The sequence below is a fragment of the Oxyura jamaicensis genome, chromosome Z (assembly GCF_011077185.1).
Source record: "Oxyura jamaicensis isolate SHBP4307 breed ruddy duck chromosome Z, BPBGC_Ojam_1.0, whole genome shotgun sequence".
NCBI lineage: Eukaryota > Metazoa > Chordata > Aves > Anseriformes > Anatidae > Oxyura > Oxyura jamaicensis.
The window spans coordinates 15,066,674-15,084,529 of NC_048926.1; the positions used below are offsets into that span (position 1 = coordinate 15,066,674).

The 17,856-nt window shown below is 43.1% G+C and overlaps 1 protein-coding gene across 4 annotated transcripts in view; it reads left to right on the plus strand.

The window, feature by feature from the left end:
- Positions 1–12: 12 nt before the first annotated feature.
- Positions 13–17,856, plus strand: part of GHR (growth hormone receptor) — a 137,059-nt gene continuing 119,215 nt past the window's right edge. For 2 of the 4 annotated variants that reach the window (XM_035309048.1, XM_035309053.1), the window contains exon 1: positions 13–140. The gene's annotated coding sequence lies outside the window, so the exon portion shown is untranslated. Of the gene's footprint in view, positions 141–5,600; positions 5,977–17,856 lie in introns of those variants that run through there. The other 2 variants (XM_035309051.1, XM_035309056.1) reach the window with 2 other exon arrangements.

Genomic DNA, 17,856 nt, shown 5'->3' on the forward strand with positions numbered 1-17,856 from the left:
GGGGAGGGCACCGGCCCGGCCGAGGCAGCGCCGTGCCCGCCGGCGCCGCCGTGCCCCGGTGGGGCCGATGGCGCCCGAGGCGGGGCGGGCGGCGGCGGCGGCGGCGGCGGGGCGAGTCGGGGGAAGTTTGTGAGCGGCCGGTGAGTAGCGGCCGGGTGGCGAGCCGGCAGGGGGCTGCCCCGGGGGGCTTCCCCCCGCGGGGACGGGGCGGTGGGCAGCGCCTTTTTTCCTCCCCGAAACAAGCCTGGCAGCGACCAAAGCCCAACTTTCCCCGCCCGGTCATGCATCTCGGGGAGAAAACCTGGGGGGTATCTTGATAAAATCAGGCATAAACACACGGCGCAGAAGGTGTTGGGGGGGAGTAGCCGATGTTTTCGGATACAGCAGGAGCAAGTGTGAAGCAGTAAAAAAAAAATTCCACCCGAATCGCATCCCGTGCTATAAAATCCTGTGAACCTCTAAGCGAGCGTTTGGGTAGGAAAAACTGAAATCGGATAAATAGGTGCTTAAATGGGAAGGGCTCCCGGTGGTAGCGCAGGCTGGGCTGCTCGCGCCAGTGCTGAAAGTGCCGCTGGGGAGGGATCGGTGTGAGGAGGTCTGGTAAGTTTTATTCCTTACGCATTTGAGAGCTGCTGTTTGCAATGCCGAGATTATAGAGGGCTGCGAGAGAGATGTTTTGTGGTTCCGAGCGATAAAAATGATTACTGAAAAGTTTTTCGGGCAGCTTGAAATGTTTAAGTAGGAATGCAGTGTCTTTCATCCCCGCCGCATCTCAGTCTGGCAGCGCTGGAGTTGCTGCTCGCTGTGTTAATTCAGGACGTTAGCGTGTTTTAATAATTACAAGGGATTTACAAGCGAGGTGGTTTGCATGGCTTCTCCGAGGAGTCATTTTGAAAATTGCCAGTAAGTGGTGGTGGTACTTTTATTAAATTCACGAAGACAGCTGCTGAAACTTACTTGAACATATACAGAAGTCCCGGATACCTCACGGCTGGATATTCTGGAGCCAAGTTCTCGGTGTACGGTCCAGCTTTGTTCTGCGAGCCGTCTCTCCGTCTGCCGGTGCCGGTATGCTCACGCTGCACAGAGCAGCACCGTGCAGTCTCATAAACCCGGGGGCCCTGCGGCCACCTTTGCAGGGGTGCTGCTGCCTGTAGCGCCCTGCAGGACGGCAGCACAGCACCCAGCGAGTGCCCGGGTGTCTGCAGAGCACTGGGTGCCCTGGCTGGGTGCAGGGAGATCGGCTCTGCTCGTCCTTGCTGGCCAAACGGGTGTGTGGCACTGCAGGTGACCTCCTGCGCCCCGATCCCAGCCAGGAAGGCTAAGATAAATCTTTGCTGGAAATTCACTTATTTCTGGGTTGGTATCTCTCTGTTACGTGGTCTGGATCGGTCCTTTTAGCCACGGTCACTTACAGGGCTTTTTTTCCCTTGACTGTTGTGTTTCTGTTCTTGTATGTACATTATAGATAGGCCTTCTTTAAAAAGATGCCTTTTGCTTCTGAAATTGTTGTGTGTTTTTGTTTTGTTTTGTTTTTTAATCAAAGTGAGTATTTACTTTGCACTGCTAAAGAGAGCATCAGGCTGAATAAATGTAGTATTTTGTATCTTTGAGATACTGGACTTTCATGGACAAAATAGGGTCTCGGAATACTTGTCACTGAGAAAGCCAGATAATAAAACAAAAGCTATATAAAATAAATAAAAAAAATACCAAAAAAAAAAAAAAAGGAAGAATTTATCAAATATGATAGCACCTGCACTCAAGCCAGGTGAAGCAATTTCCATCTTAAGATAGGTGTCAAAACAATTTCAAAGATTCACAAATAAATAAAAATATCAGTAACAAAAAGAGAGGATAAAGTTGTTGGGGAGAGGCAAGGCAAGGATAAGAGCAGCGCGGTTAACAAGTCCACACAGGAGTCCCTGAACAACGGTTTTGCGAAAGGGTCAGGATCCTTTTAACTAAAAGGATCTTGCTGATTTTTCATCACCTATTGATCTGATGGGAGGATGAATCTTTGGCCCAGCAGAGTTGGGGTGGTAATTGCAGGAAGAGGGCAGCGTGAGGAAAGCAGGCAAAGAGCAGGCACCACAATAGTGGTGAAGGCAAAAGGCTGACGCAATGAGATACCAGCTTGGCAGGAACAGATTTATGTCAGGGCTTGAAGGAACACTTTGTGCTCCAATTGTAATCTCAAGGGAAATCTTTCTTTACTGTATACAAATCTCAAGTTAAGTTCTTGATGTGAGGTGGTTGTTTGTTTTACACATCATTTTAATTCATGAGAGGTGTAGCAAGCATCGTCTTACCAGAGCTGGTTCTCAGTGTAGGAGACGTAAGTTTTACTAGTAAATTATAAGGGCTGTTTCCAGACAGAGGCAGATGTTTTCAATATTATGTATGCTGCAGATTATGAAATAGAAATACATCTAATCATGATATTTTATTGAATGTCTATTTAGAAAGCAGGTATTTGTTTGAAAATGAAGTAATCACTGGAAACTTTGGGTTTTTGTTAATTAGCTAACACAGACTTCAGAAACACTCTGCAGTAGCAGGGTGTTTTGCAGTAGGAGTGGACTTAGTGTTTTACCTGAACAAGGTAATGATGCTTACTGCAGTGTGCTCCGTGGCACAGCCTCTGTCCTGCTGCGCGGCAGAAGTAGTGGTGTTGTTTTGTGGAAGGGATCTGCAGCATGAGAACATGGTGATAAGCGTGAAGGAGAGGGAATGGGCCTGTATGGAGAGCTCTGGAGATGTGGTGGAGATGACAAACTCTGCGTGGAGAGTGTGGATGAGCAGAGGTGGAGCTCCGGTAAATTTAGGAGAAAATCTCAACCTCTCTGTAATTGAGAGAGTAAGTGCAGTGCTCATTCCTCTGGTGGGGAGGGAGTTATGCTTTCCTGTCTCACCTCCTCCGTAGTCATTCAGAGAGATGCACAGTGTTAGGGTAGGATAGTGCTGGACCTGTTAAGCCAGTGGATCAAGCACTGATCGCTGTGTAGAGTACACAGTGTGGGAAGTTGAACTTAGAGCGTATGAAGTGAAGATGCTTCACCAGATTTACACTCATTAAGGAGACGGATTTCTGTCTGTGATCGCTTAATAAGCTTATGCTTGTAATCCCAGAACAAAGATGATATATAAATATGAATAATCAATTCCTTTTGGATACCATTTAAACATTGGATAATAACAGGGAGATAATGAACATTTAGAACTCGAAAAGCTGTTTAAATACTAAAAGTTCATTGCAGTCTTCAAACTCAGTTTATAAGTAGTCAGTCCAAACATAAAGTAATATTTCAGATGCTCCACAGGGTAATTTTGTGCAATACAGGTTTGTCAGCAGCTAACACATAACTCTGTGGGTTAGTTGGAAAGAGCTGGGTTATTAATAACAGCTCGGTCTCCTCGCCATCGTGTTGCATCATTCAAGTGCTTAAACTGAGCTTGAAGTTTTGCTCCTTTAGGAGAAAATGAGATTGGTAAAATATGTCCCTTCAGTAGGAGAAAAAACATATTCTGACCTGTTGTCAGGAGTTGTTCAAGCACAGCACTAAGGGTTGATTTGCTTGTACCTGGGTTTTCCTGGCTTTGCAGCCCTGTGCAGGGCTCAGGATCACAGCTTTTGCAGTGTCAGCAGCAGTTCAGGTGTGACGAGCCTACAATTTGGGGAGGACAGAAGTACTTTCACCTGTTTTTGCTCAGGCAGAAACATTGAACAGCTGTTTTCAGTCTTGAAAATCCACTGCATCTGTGAAATAGTGGTTTCATTTAAATCCATCTGACCTAGCTCCACATATCTGTACATCTGCAGGATGCATTGTTGGTAACCTGTAAATAGAAATTGTATGTGTATTAGTCACTTCTGTGAACAGATGCCTAGGTGGCTGTCTAGGGTGCAACAGTTTTGTGTTTTATTCTGTGCATAGCTCATCTCTGCAACATTATTGATACATCTGAACAACTCCTTTTGTGTCTGTTGGATTGTGGGGAGTGAATGGAGATGGTCTGACTGTAGAGTTTGTAGGCTGCGAGAAACACAGGGAAAGAACCAATGCATTTCATTTTAGCTGTCTCAGTTATATGAGCGTGCTTGTCAATTTTTGATTCACTTCACAAACTGCATGTCTAATTGGAATTCCTAGCTGCTCTCAAAGGTTCAGGTAGCAGCCAGATTTCTGCTATATTTCATGGTTGTTTTTTTGTTTGCCTGCCTTTTTCATTCACATATAGGAGTTTGTCAGTGTTACCTTGAGAAGGAATTGGTGCAGTGGGCTTTCCTTTACTGCATAACTGCAAATATTGTTTGAATTTGGTACTGAATGCATATTAAATTGTGTTTGCTCACGAACAATGCTATGAACTTTATCACTTGTAATTATTTTGAGTGATGTCTAGTATATTGTGTTCATCCAGAAGAGCTCAAACTGTTTGGTGTTTTGACTGTTCAAGAGATTGCTTGTCACTTCATGTAATGCTGCAGAAAGGGAATGAAGGAGTGTAAGAATGTGAGATTCCCTCTGGATTATGGTTCTTGTCCCTCGCTTTGGACGAGTTGAAGGTGCCTGAGTGTGATGATATGGGGGGCCAAGCTTCATCTGTTCTGCCTGTAGTATGGAAGGTCTGGCATAATGATTGAGAGGAGGAGAGCAATTAGAAGTGATGAGCTGGTGTATCTTTGCATGTGATTACTGAGAGTAGTTGTAGGAAGAAGATACCAATATCTCAGTAAGAGCAAAAGGTACATCTGGGGAATGCTATGGAACTTGTACTTACAAAAAAAAAATCAAGAAAACTACGGCTTTTGAACTGACTGTGACAGTGTGAACTCAAGCACAGAGCAGCTCTAAGGGCTAAGTCAAATGTTAAGTAAACAGCACAGAGCGCAGCATGGTCAGGGCTCTGAGGCTCTGCACACCCATCTGCACCTCTGAGCACGCACAGATCAAGCCATGTCAGCTGTGCATACACTGGGGTTTCAGCCTTTCTGGTTGATTTCCAGTGTTTGTAGGGCACATTGTAGCTCCATGCTTGCCTCAGCGAGTGGAGCCGCTATAAGGAATGATTTGCAGCATGCTTTGGGAAATCCTGCCTTTCATTCCCAAATTCCTGTGCAGAAGTTCTTGGCTCATCAACACCTGTAACTGAACCACAGGCAGCCAAAACTTCTCAGGCTTTTCTTGCGCTTGTTCCAGACGGTGCTAGTCTGCTGGTCCAGGACGTGTAGGCGAGCTCTTCGTGCCCGCGGCTGCAATGCTACGGCAGCAGGATGAGAGAGGGATTGTGAGAGGCGGCGTCCTGCGCTTGTGTCCGGCCTCTGGAGAGCGGCCGTGAGTCTCAGGGCTCATTCGAGCTGGGTGGTGGTGGCACTGCTCAGCAGGCGCCTGTTACGTGATACGGTCACTGTCAGCTCTCTGTAAGCAGGCCAGCTCTGCGGGTGCAGGACAGCTTGTACTGCACAGGGGAACCATAGCCTGGGACAGGGAGAAATGTCCCCACAGCCTCCCGGAGAGGAGGGCTATTTTTGTGGGCGCATGTGATGAGCTCCGGTATCTTCCAGCACCAAGGTGCGTTCAGCGCGGGTGGCCATATCAGTTCAGAAGCCATTTCAGAAAAAGTACTTGCTCCCCTAGAAGCAGCCTGCAACTCCTTACTGCTGGTTTTTAGTTGAGTATTTTGCTTGAATAGCTACTTTACTTGACATAATAGGTAGCTTTAAGAGAATGGATTTCTTTGATTGTGCAGGGTTCAGGCACACATTTTTCAGTGACGTGTAATTTCTCCACCACGAGGCGTGCACAAGTGTGTTAACTACAGAGGATACTGGCCGATCGCTCTTAAGGCTTCGGCTGACCGCAGGCACAGCATCTGGTGGCATCAAGGACAGTGGCATTTACCTGTTTGCGTCCAAGTGGTGTGAGCAACCTGCCTAACTTGCGTCGGAGCAACAGGGACTGCAGCATTTGCGTGAGGAATCTTTATACACCATTGATTTTTTTCAGGCTTGTTGTGTGTATCTGTAGATCATTATCTGTCATGTGTGGACATGCAAGGGAAATAAGCCATACATAGTACTTGTGTATTTGATGCAGCTTGTGACATATTTGAATGCATATAATGCCAGGATGGAAAAAGCAATGCTGTTTACTGTTGTGCCTGTGCATTTGTTTTAGCCTATTCTATTTCTTTTTTTCCAATTATAAATAAGCTAAAGTTTTATTAGAGTAACAAAAAAGACTGTGAAAATCATTGCAGTACCCTTTTGCTCTCTTCTGCTACTGTACACTGAGGACGTTCTCTGTAAGAACCCAAGGGAGTTATTTATGGATCCAGTGAAAATAAAAAGTACATCTATCAGAAAGAAATAAAGCATGATTTAGGAAGAAAGTCTCTCCTTGTGACTTTCATGCTGTGCATTAGTTGCTTACTTTAATGTTGAACAACAGAATGAAAACCACATTATAGAAGCAGTTGTACTATTTCGTATGTTGAGGTATGAATTTCAGATGTATTTCAGTTTTCGAAGAATTCTGTCCTATCGCTTGAATGTCATTTCAGGCCTAAGGAAGCTGGGTTAACAACAGGAGATCTCAGAGCCGAAGAGGGAAGAAGTTTTCCACAATGGCTGAGCATGTCCTAAAGGTGTTTCAGTTTGCTAAATCATGCAGAGATGGAAAGGCAGTTATATGGTATGAAGGATCAAAAGCCAGGTGCTGAATATAGATTGTGGGTAATTTCTGAAATAAAAGGGAATATGAGAAGTAGAAAAAACAGGACATGAAAGCCTGTGGTATTGTTGGATGGTACTGTAAGTACTGAAGTTATATACTCTGAACTCCTGTTGTACTACCTTAAGGTGAAAGCTGGACAGTACAGGACCAATAATTAGAAAGGCATGTTTAAGACTAACTGTAGCGATTTATTTAAGGGTGTTTGAGATTGCTTTTTTTTTTGTCTTTTTTTTTTTTTTTTAGTGTTTCAAGCTAACACAAACACCTCAAGGTGATTGAAAAACTTGAATGTAACTTGAATGACATCCAGAAGTATATTTTCATACTGATTCTTACTTTTTCTTACTGAAAAGACTATGCCATTTTCCTGGTAGATCTGTGGTAAGAGTTTGAAATGTTTGTTTTGCCAGAGGCTTGCACTGCTGTGCTTTCCAGATGGAAAGCATATTGGTTGCAGTGTTGTGCAGGAGCCTGTCAATGCAGCATCTCGTAACCAAACACAGGGAACAGAACAATGCTATTTTTGCATCAAACAACTGATGTTTTTCACCAACTCATTTTATATGTGAGCAGTTGGTACACACAGTTTCTTCACGTTGCAGCTTTCATTTCATTTCCTGATACTGAAGTGTGAAGAAACTGAAGATGACAATAAACATGAATGACTGCCATCATTTGTTCTTAAGGCTGAACCAGGTTTCTTTTAAATTTTTTTTTTTTAAACTTTATACAAAAGGTTCTTGCTAAGGTACCAGATTTAACAAGAGGCTATGATGTGGTAATCCTGTCCGTATGAAGCAGAAGTGTACTCTTACTGGCAAAAAAATCATCATCCTTCCCAGCAATCAGGTCTCAAACACATGTATGGGCCACGTGTCTTGAAAATTAGTCTGAGATGTATGTGCGTTCCCATTCTCGTGACCTTGGCTGTGGCTTCTGGGTCAACCAGCTGCCTGTTCCTGTTGCCTTTTGCTTGCTCCATTAGGAGTGGCCAGGCTCCTGGTCCTCAGGAGCCACAGACCAAAACCTGAGACTGAAAGCTGAATATGCTATGTCACATAAATTGTTATTGAATTTTGAACCCTTAAACTCTTATAGCAGGGGCATGAACTCTTTTATAAATTTCTCATGTTTATACCACAGCATATTTAAACATACTTTATATTGCCAATTTTCATGGGCACCATACGTTGAAAGCCTGTATAGAATCATAGAAAGGTTTTGGTTGGAAGGGACGTTAAAGACCATCTTATTCTATCCCACCTGCCATCAGCAGGGTCACCTCCCACCAGAACAGGCTGCCCAAAGCCCCATCCAGCCTGGCCTTGAGTACTGACAGGGATGGGGCATCCACAGCTTTGCAGGGCAGGCTGTGTCAGTGCCTCACCACCTTCACTGTGAAGATTTTCTTCCTAATATCTAATCTAAATCTCCCCTCTTTCAGTTTAAAACCATTACCCTTTATCTGTCACAACACTCCCTGACAGAGTCCTTCCCCAGCTTTCCTGTAAGCCCTCTCTAGGTATTGGAAAGCTGCAGTGGAGTCTCCCTGGAGCCTTCTCTTCTCCAGGCTGAACAACCCCAGCGCTCTCAGCCTGCCTTCATCGGAGAAGTGCTGCAGCCCTCTGACCATCCTTGTGGCCCACCTCCAGACCCACCACATCCTTCTTGAGCTGGGGGCCCCATCCCTGGATGCAGCACTCCAGGTGGGGCCTCACAGGGGCAGAGCAGAGGGGCACAATCCCCTCCCTCCCCTGCTGCCCACCCCTCTGTTGGTGCAGCCCAGGATGCAGTTGGCCTGCTGGGCTGCAAGCACACACTGCTGGCTCACTGCTGGCTTTTGTCCACCAGAGTCCCCAGGTCCTTCACTGCAGGACTTCTCTCCATGGGTTCTTCTCCCAGTCTGTGCTCGTGTCTGGGATTGCCCTGACCCAGGGGCAGCACCTTGCACTTGGACTTGTTAAACCTCATTAGGTTCACATGGGCTCACTTCTCCAGCCTGTCCAGGTCCCTCTGGATGGCTTCCCTTCCTTCTGTTGTACTGACTGCACCACTCAGCTTGGTGTCATCTGCAAACTTGCTGAGGGTGAACTTGATCCCAGTGTCTGTGTCATTGATAAAGATATTAAACAGCACCAGTCCCAGGATAGCCCCTCTGAGGGACACCACTCGTCACCAGTCTCCACCTGGACATAGATCCATTGACCACCACTCTCTGGGTGCAGCCTTCGAGGCAATGGGTGGCTGTAGCCAGTTTCATAGAATCATAGAATGCTTTAGGTTGGAAGAGACCTTAAAAACCACCCACTTGCAACCCTCCTGCCATGTGCAGGGACACCTCCCACCAGCCCAGTTTGCCCGAAGTCCCATCCAGCCTGGCCTTGTGCACTTGTATGGATGGGGCATCTACAGGTTCTCTCTGGGAAACCTGTGCCAGTTCCACCCTAGTGTAGTCTACCATGATGAAAGTCATTAGACCTATTGAGTATTCTGTGGATAAGCTACTAAGAGTTGGCCAGGTGGAGAGGGGAGGAAGTATTGCATTCAAACTTTGATCTGTCATTGTCAATATTGACTGTGAGGAAGAAGGCAGATGACTTGCAGACACTTCCATAGCTGGTTTTCTTATCATCTTCTGAATATTTGTAAGCAGTCATATTAAATAACGGATGCAGGCAAATATCAGAATAGTAATCCATTGCTTACTGAACATGAAGTCAATGCATGGCTTAGAAAAAATGTGGAAGGACTGACAGAAGGTTCTTTTAGAGGATGAGTGAATGATCTCTAGCTCTTGCCACATGAGTGTGTTTTGGAAGGGTGGCTCTGGAGGGCAGTTTCAAAATGCTGTGTTTGTGATGTTACTTAATACTATAGTTGGTCGGTATTTTCTGAATGTTTTATGCTTTGATTACTCCTGTAACAATATGAATAGGTGCTTTTAAAAAACGTTATTAAAATTCCCAGACAGAAGCAGTGCAGTTGTTCACAAAATGTGGCTTGTGGAGCACGTCCAGACAATGCACAGAGAAGCCAGTTCTGGGAAAGTGCTGAGCTGTGCACAGCCGAAGGAAAAGGCAGCCGTGGCTTCAATTGCCCATTCAGCAGTCTGCAAGCATAGCTGCCTTGTGTTCCTTTCCTGCTGCTCGCTTGCTGAGCAGAAATTGAAGTCTGCCTTAGAGTTTGTGGAATTGTATACGAATTCAGCACATGCTTTCCTGTGATGCCGGCAGAGAAGCAGTGCATGATAAAGGTCACGCATTAGAGGACCTTAAGAGAGTAGAGCTGCAGAAGGTGGTGGAGGTATGGCACTGGTGGAGTTGGAAACCAGCTATTGGAGAATAGCAGGAAGCCTGAGCAAGCAATCGGGATTCATTACAGCAGTTACTGGACAGAAGTAAGACATCTTCTGAGGAAAGATGGGTTTTAATCTGCATTTTGTTCGGTCTGTGCAGTCTGGCACAACTGGCTGGCAATCTCTGGTAGGTGCTATACAACAGAAGCAATTAGTAACTTAAAGAGGAATTCAGGCATCTGAAAAGCAACAACAAAAAAAAGACCCATTGTACAAAAGTACATTGAATTGTAACTGTGCTTCTAGGTTAGCATTGCTTCTTTAATGTGTATAAGCTTTGTGGGATACATTAAGGGACGGAGATGTGTACAGTAGAAAGTTATTCTAGTACTGTAGATCACTGATGGAGTGTGTGTACTGCTGAGTGAACAGCACAAATGTTTTTGGATGTTCTACATTATAAATAGCTGCTTTTTGGCAGCTTTGGCCTTGAGCCTTGACTTTTGACCCCTACTGCTCTTAACTATTCATTCCTTTGTTTTTTTTTTCTTCACAGAGTGCTTCAGCTAGTACAGAGAAGGACTAGTGCCACTTACTATGTTGTTTTGTCATTCCCAACAGTAAAAACAAACAGAATACTCCGGTTCTCCCCAGTTTTTCGTAAGAAAAAGTGTACCTCTGGTGGGTGAGGGATGATGGCCTCAAAACTGTCCTGGTAATTCCTTTCTGAAGAGCAAACCAGGACCTTGCTGGTAGGGAGTCTGTAATGCAGACAGCATTACAGACTTAGGTTATGTTATATAGGGCATTAGTATTTCATGCCATTGTTTGTCTCATGGGTCTTCCATGGACATCAAAGGTTGGTTGCTTTTCAAACCCTTGCTACCAGCAATTCACTAAGTAGAAAAGTCATTTAATTGTACTAAATTTAAGAAAATGTTGAAAAAAAATAAAGAAATGCCACGTGAACCATTGGAAATAATTATCTTGGGACCAGGAAGACCCACAACAATGTTGTTTCATCCTGAGTTCTTAGTACAGTCTGGCATTGAGAGGTTGTGAAGGAAATTCAAAATACGTTTTGCCAAGATTTCTCAGTAAAATTGCTTGTTGCCAGATGCTGATGCTGATTGAGAGGGAACAGCAGCCACCACTGGGGGAATTTGTTTTCTAAAATTACTCAAAGTCAATACCAATCCAGTTGTTCTAGGAGTTTATTAATAGTTTGCAGACTACCCGACAGTTTCAATGACAAGCAAGCAGGTAGTAAAGATGCTTATGTGTAAAGTGTTTCTCATCTATCCTGATAGCTGTGGGAATTCCTACAGCATCTTTAACAGGGAAATTTAACGTGGCTTTGAGAAAGGAGTTGTAGAATAGGCTGTAGGACTGGAGTGAAGGATTTGGTCTGTATTTCCCAAGCAGTAGCTCCTGGAAGCAATATGCTTCTTGTGGCTAGGAACACAGCCATATTCCTGGCCGTGCCTGCATAGCAGGCTCTGCAGCAAGCTTAGAAAGACCTCAGCCAGACATGAACGTTCAGAGGACGCTCAGAGTGCTGCGCTCGTGGCGCTGGTTTCCAAACTGTGGCAGAACCACTACAGGAATCCTGTTGGGTTTTTATTTTGTTCTTTGTTTCTTTGGAAGAGGGGAATACTTGATGAGTGTTTCAGCATTGTTTTGAATGCATTGTGCTCTCTATGCAGGGTTGGATTCATAATAAGCCAGGTTCTGCTTGTGTTTTAAGGATAATGTACCCAACCCAAGATTCCAGGGAATCTAAAAACAGGCTATTCCTTTTGTTCAAGCCATTATCTGGCAGTTGCATGAGCTGAAAGATTTACATGAATTAAAGATGGGTGGCAGAGTATGAAGTCAGGCCATTAAAGTTATCTTGCTGCTGATCAGACCCCCTTAAGCAGTTAATAAAGAAGTGACAATCCAGCACTTTACAGAGTAAACTTATTTAATTATTTCAATGGTAGGTGCAGCTAGGAGGAATCTAGCATCCTGTCTGAAGTCTGGTTTGTTGATTATTGTATGACCCAGTTGGCAGCAAGCCTGCCTTGTGAGGCACAGGACAATAATATCCTTCACAGCTACTTTGCTAAGTAATTGGAATACACTGCCAGTATTATTTGGGACAGATATGTATTGGATAAGCCATTGCTGCCAAGTTGCATGTTAAAAAGAATTCTTTTTTCCATCATAAAACTTTCCTGCACTGTTCATCAGCAAGCTGAGCTTGAGGAACCCTGCTTCTGGTAGGATTTAAGGGAGAGTTTCTAGTCAAAGGTGTCAATAAGCTTGTCCTTTTACTCACTAACAAATCTGTTTGTTCCATGCTGTTCTAGAGCTCTTAGGCATTTGCTCAAAATCCAAAATTAGTGTCTGAAAATTCAGATTACAATGTAAAGTTTTATCAAACAGTGATTTTTATAAATTCAGAAAAAAAAAAAACCAAATGATGCCAGTAGATACCTGCTTATATAGGTAATTTCTAACTGCAGTCTCTGCCAGGTGATGAACTATCTGCATGAAACGATCACTTCACTGGTCTCAGAAAGGCTAAAATTATCCTTTTGGGAAAGACGGAAATCTGGTAAGCTGTAAGTGCAAACCAATCTTTTTCTGGAGAATTATCCCCAGGCTCTTAGAGATGCTGGTTCTTCCTTTGCAAAATTAATATAAGCTCCTAATAAGGTTGTTCCAGTCTTCTTTCTTCTCCTGTTTGAATTTCTCCATCATTTGAATTCTTCCTGAAAAGTAGATTGGCACGGGTTCTCTTGTTTTTCAAATTAGTCATGTCAGCTATGCGTAAAGGAGCTAGAGCAAAAGCATTCCATATCCGTTGTTAAGTGTTTTATTTTCTGGACTAAAAGCTGAATACTTTCAGTTCACATGTCATTATATGCCTGTCATTCTTAATTACTTTTTGGCATGGTCCTGGGTGTTTTGTAGACAGACAAATATATTTGACTTTTTTAAACGCACAGCTGAAACGCTTCCATAACTATAAGCTAAATATATATATATATATTCTGTGAGTTCTGTGAGGCTGAGAACTATAGGGAAAAATAAATGTATAGACATACTATAACATCTTAGTGCTTTGTCTCTTAATATCAGTAATCACTTTGCTCTAAAGGATTGAAACTGATAAATTTCATTATTGGAAATTGGTTACCAAGCATATTTGGTTATTCAGATCATTTAAGTGTGTGATTTTTCCATCTGGGTATTTTTTATACTGCAGCTTGTGATTTTTTTTTGTTTGTTTGTTTTATATACTGCAGGAAAATGTGGTCTTCACGTTCCACAAATTCATAAGCATACATGTATGCAGAAACAGATTTACAGTTCTGACTCGATACACATTCAGCAAGCTACAGTAACTCTCCTGAAGCAGTTGGTAAATAGAAACTCCATCAGTGAAAAACTGACAATTTCCTAGCTGTGCTTGCCTTTGCTTCATGGGATTTTATTCCCTTGACTGTCAATCGGCAACTTGACTGCGCTGATGATTTGCTGGAGTATAAGAAGCCTATTATTTCTCAAAAGAGCTGTAGTTTCTGAATCCAAAGCTCACTCTTCAGAACTGCCACAGTTCAGAGAGATGCAGCTTTGCTGAGTTTGTTCCAACATGCAGTCTGCTTAGGATAGTTTCAGAAATGGAATACACCCAAAGACAGTGGATGAAAATTAAACACGTATTCTGTGTAGGATTAATTTGTTCAAGGGGCTGCCATTACTCTGTTATGTAGGCAGCAATGTATGCTGCTGTCCAGAGTGTGTGAGCTGCTCTGCTGCTTGGGAGCGTTTTCCACCTGGGTCAAGCCACACCGAGGCTCTTCTCCCCCTGGGAGAGGTGGCTGCGCCCTCTCCCACGTAGGATCCTGGTTCCCACTCTTTGCCAATGTCAGCACAAACCATTGTGCAAAATGTAAGGTGAATCAATTTGCATTTTCAATCAACAAACTCATATAACCACATAGGAGGACAACAACAACCACGACCTTTTTCATCGAGGTTGTTGAGCTGATGCAACGTCTCCCTCAACTCTGGGATAGCAGGCGGGGTTGGGCATCTGTGGTGGCGGGCTGTCTTGTCACCAGGAGGGGGGTCAGCTTGTTCTGGCAGCAGACCGCAGCCATGTTGGTTTGGGTTAGGCATGGGGATGCTTTCTGACAGCATACCAGGTGCCACCGGTCGTGCTGCAGAGCCAGGGTCAGAGGCAGACTTGTAGTGGTTGGGCTCTGTGTGCTGCTCAAAGGGAGACAGTGGGCTCTATTCTCCCAGCAGCAACTACAGGAAACTGCAGCGTGGCCCAAGATCCTGCTTGCAGCCATCGGGTGACCCAAAGGGTCATATATCCATGGACAGGGGATTTGAGAGCTCTACAAGCAGGGCATTGCCATCAAAAACAGATTTTAGTTAAGCAGGGACGGGCAGATGCAGCAGCAGATGGGAATGTGACCAAATAGTGCCTGGTGTGTCTAGGTGATATCATAACTTTGTTTTTGTATTTTGGTGTATGTTTCTAATTAAGAAATCAAGATTTTCTATTTAATCCAGAATATTGTCACACATCTGCATAATTTTAGCACTGAGGTGGTTTCCATTCCAATGAACCATTACAAAAAAACAGCAGAACTTCACCTAAGAGTGTGCGTTCATACCGGTTTGTTTGTTTTGATAGTTATAAACTGGTCTGGTACCTCCTGTGATGGTAACTTGCCAGGGACAACTTAGCTCACCGCAGGAAGGGTCTGGAGAACAAGTCTTACTAGAAGCGGCTGAGGGAGCTGGGACTGTTTAGCCTGGAGAAGAGGAGGCTCAGGGGTGACCTTACTGCACTCTACAGGTACCTGAAGGGAGGCTGTAGCGAGGTGGGGGTTGGTCTATTCTCCCACGTGCCTGGTGACAGGACGAGGGGGAATGGGCTAAAGTTGCACCAGGGGAGGTTTAGGTTGAATATTAGGAAGAACTTCTTTACTGAAAGGGTTGTTAGTCACTGGAATAGGCTGCCCAGGGAAGTGGTTGAGTCACCATCCCTGGAGGTCTTTAAAAGACGTTTAGATGTAGAGCTTAGGGATATGGTTTAGTGGAGGACTTGTTAGTGTTAGGTCAGAGGCTGGACTTGGTGATCTTGGACATGTCTTCCAACCTAGATGATTTTGTGATTCCCCAAACATCTTTCACGTGCCCTGTGCGTCTGAGGATTTTAATCACACAAAGGAATAGTGCAAACACTTGGAGGTTAGTTAGTACAGTTAACTGTTTTGCAGCTTAATTTCTTGAGTGAGGAAAGTAAGTGCATATTGGACACTTGATTGGACTGGTGTGTGGTTAGGTATCCACCAGTATCATAAGGTTTCTAAAAATACCAAGTGTCATTAGGCCAAGACTTCAGTTGTTGAAGGGTACTTACATGATCGAATATTAAGTATCTGCATTAAATACCTCAATTAGTAGCCTTCTCCGAAGACTTTATTGACTGTGATAAAACCTAAGACCTTAATTCAGCTGAGTTTAGTACTTAATCCTCAGCGGTACACATGGAATTTCCCTAGTGTGTGCTGCCTGCTGTGATAAATAGGAGCAAAAAGTCTTGCCTCAGGTGACAATACTTGATCACTCATACAGTGTCATAACCGTGGCTAGCAGTTCACCAAACTATGACAGAGAAATATGAAGATGCCTGCTCTGGAGAACTGGCAGGTTGCATTCTTGACTGCACTCAGGAACAGCAGGATAATTTACAGTGCAGAACAAAACAAATGTAATCATATGCCTACTACTTGTGCTTTTAACAGTTTTTTTGTTGTTGTTGTTGTTGGCACACTCTCTGTATGCCTGTTCAAATCTGATGCTCCCTGATATTGACTGTTTATGCCTTGCTAAAATAGCTGAAGGAAAATATTTTTTTTCCTGAAATCTCAGTTTTTAAGTCAGTTTTGAATGTAACCTGATGAAATCAGTGAAGGAATGGAACAGTAAAGGAATCTTTGAATATTGAATTTAGAGTGCAAGCAATTAGTATTTTCTGTGCAGCAAATTATATAAGATTTTCATTACAAGCTTGCCTTTGACTGGATGAGATAAAGTAGTTATTCAAAAAAAAAAAAACACAAAAGTTTCCAAGAAACCAAGTCAATTTATAATTTTGAGTTGAATTAGGCTAACAGTTTCATCTCTTACAAGTAGCTGGGACTATTTAACCTAAATATTTCAAGTGAAATGATTAATTCTTCAGTCTGAAGCTTGATTTTAATGGAGTCAAATGAAAAAAAAATAGTTAGACATAAGCAATTTTAAATAAGTTCAAGTAGTAAGTTTAAATATTTTCAAGTGCATTCAAACAAATGAAAATGGATTTTATTTTGTTTTGCATAAAGTATTATGGATTGACTAAAAACAAAAATTTTAGTCCTCCTTTAAAAATATATTCCAGTGTGAACGAAGCCAAGTGAATTTTTTTCACTGTGCCAGAACGATCTGTTGTTGAACTGTTTTTTTGCTGTTATGCTGTCTCCTGCCAGTTTTCTTTTATAGAGAAGCTAGTGTTTTAATGATGTTTATGAAGATATTAAGATGCCTTTAAGCATATAAAATTTTACTAAATGAGTATTTACTAATGCCGGAGACTGATTATGCAAGATAATAATGATAAGATAATAATGTCAGATGATGTTTAGGATATTAGTAATGGTACCGCTAATGATTAAATGGTAGGTACTGAGCGGACGCTTTGTTTCTCTTTCTTCCTCTGCTCCCCTGTGTGTCTTGCTTCTCTCATAAGCCAGATACCAATATTTAAGTTTTCTCCATTGGTCAGTTTTTCATACCTGTATTGCTGTCTTCTGCATGCTCTTTGGTTTGTCGGTGACCTCTGCATGGAGGAACTGCCCAAACGTGACGTGGTGTTCAGTATCACCCAGGAGAAGAACAATTAATCTCCTGTGCCATTAATGCGTTACAGAATTTACTGTTGCTTTTGAGACAATGACATCATGTTGTTGACTCACATTCAGTTTGTGGTTTACTCCAAACTCCTCTTCCACTACAGAGCACTTTTTTTTTTTTAAGAAACATTTGTTGGTGGTAGCATGCTACAGTCTAACATTTAATTTTATAATAAAACAATGATAAAAACTGCCTTGCATCATGGAATTCCCCAGATATAATCACTTAAACCCCTGTGATTTGAGATGTCTTATTTTTTTTTCCCTTAACATGCCCCAAACCAAAGGTGCTTTAGAAAAAGCTTCAGCCTGAAAAATGGTTTACTGAAGTAGACAAAATCCATCTTTATTTCCATGTTAGGGGTGGTCAGAACAGATTTTACTGAGGATCTGGACAGCTTCCACCTCCTGCATTAGCATGACATTGGAGTTCTGCCTCTGGCACTGTCCTGTGTCAGAGCAAACGTTCAAAGTCCTGTTTGCTTTGTGGTCAGTAAAGATCCCAACACTGCTTTTTTCATGGATTAAGGTGATAACTGTGGTGGCCAAACTAAGCTTCTGACAGTATAGTTTCCCCTTCAGCCTTAACTGCTACTTATAAAACTTTGCAAATATAACTACTAAACTGGCAGGCAGTTTTCTTCAGCTACATGTTGAGCCTTTCTAAGAGCTTTTGCTCTCCCTAAGGTTTATTGCAAAATGAAAATGTTCTCTTTGTCTCTGGCATGAATTCAGGTTTGTAAACTTTGTAAACCAAAGAAATCTTGAGTTCATATTCCAAAATACTTGGAATCTAGTTGTTGACTTTTGGGTACATAGGGCCATTGCTCTCACTCAGCACAGTTTTGCCTTTAAA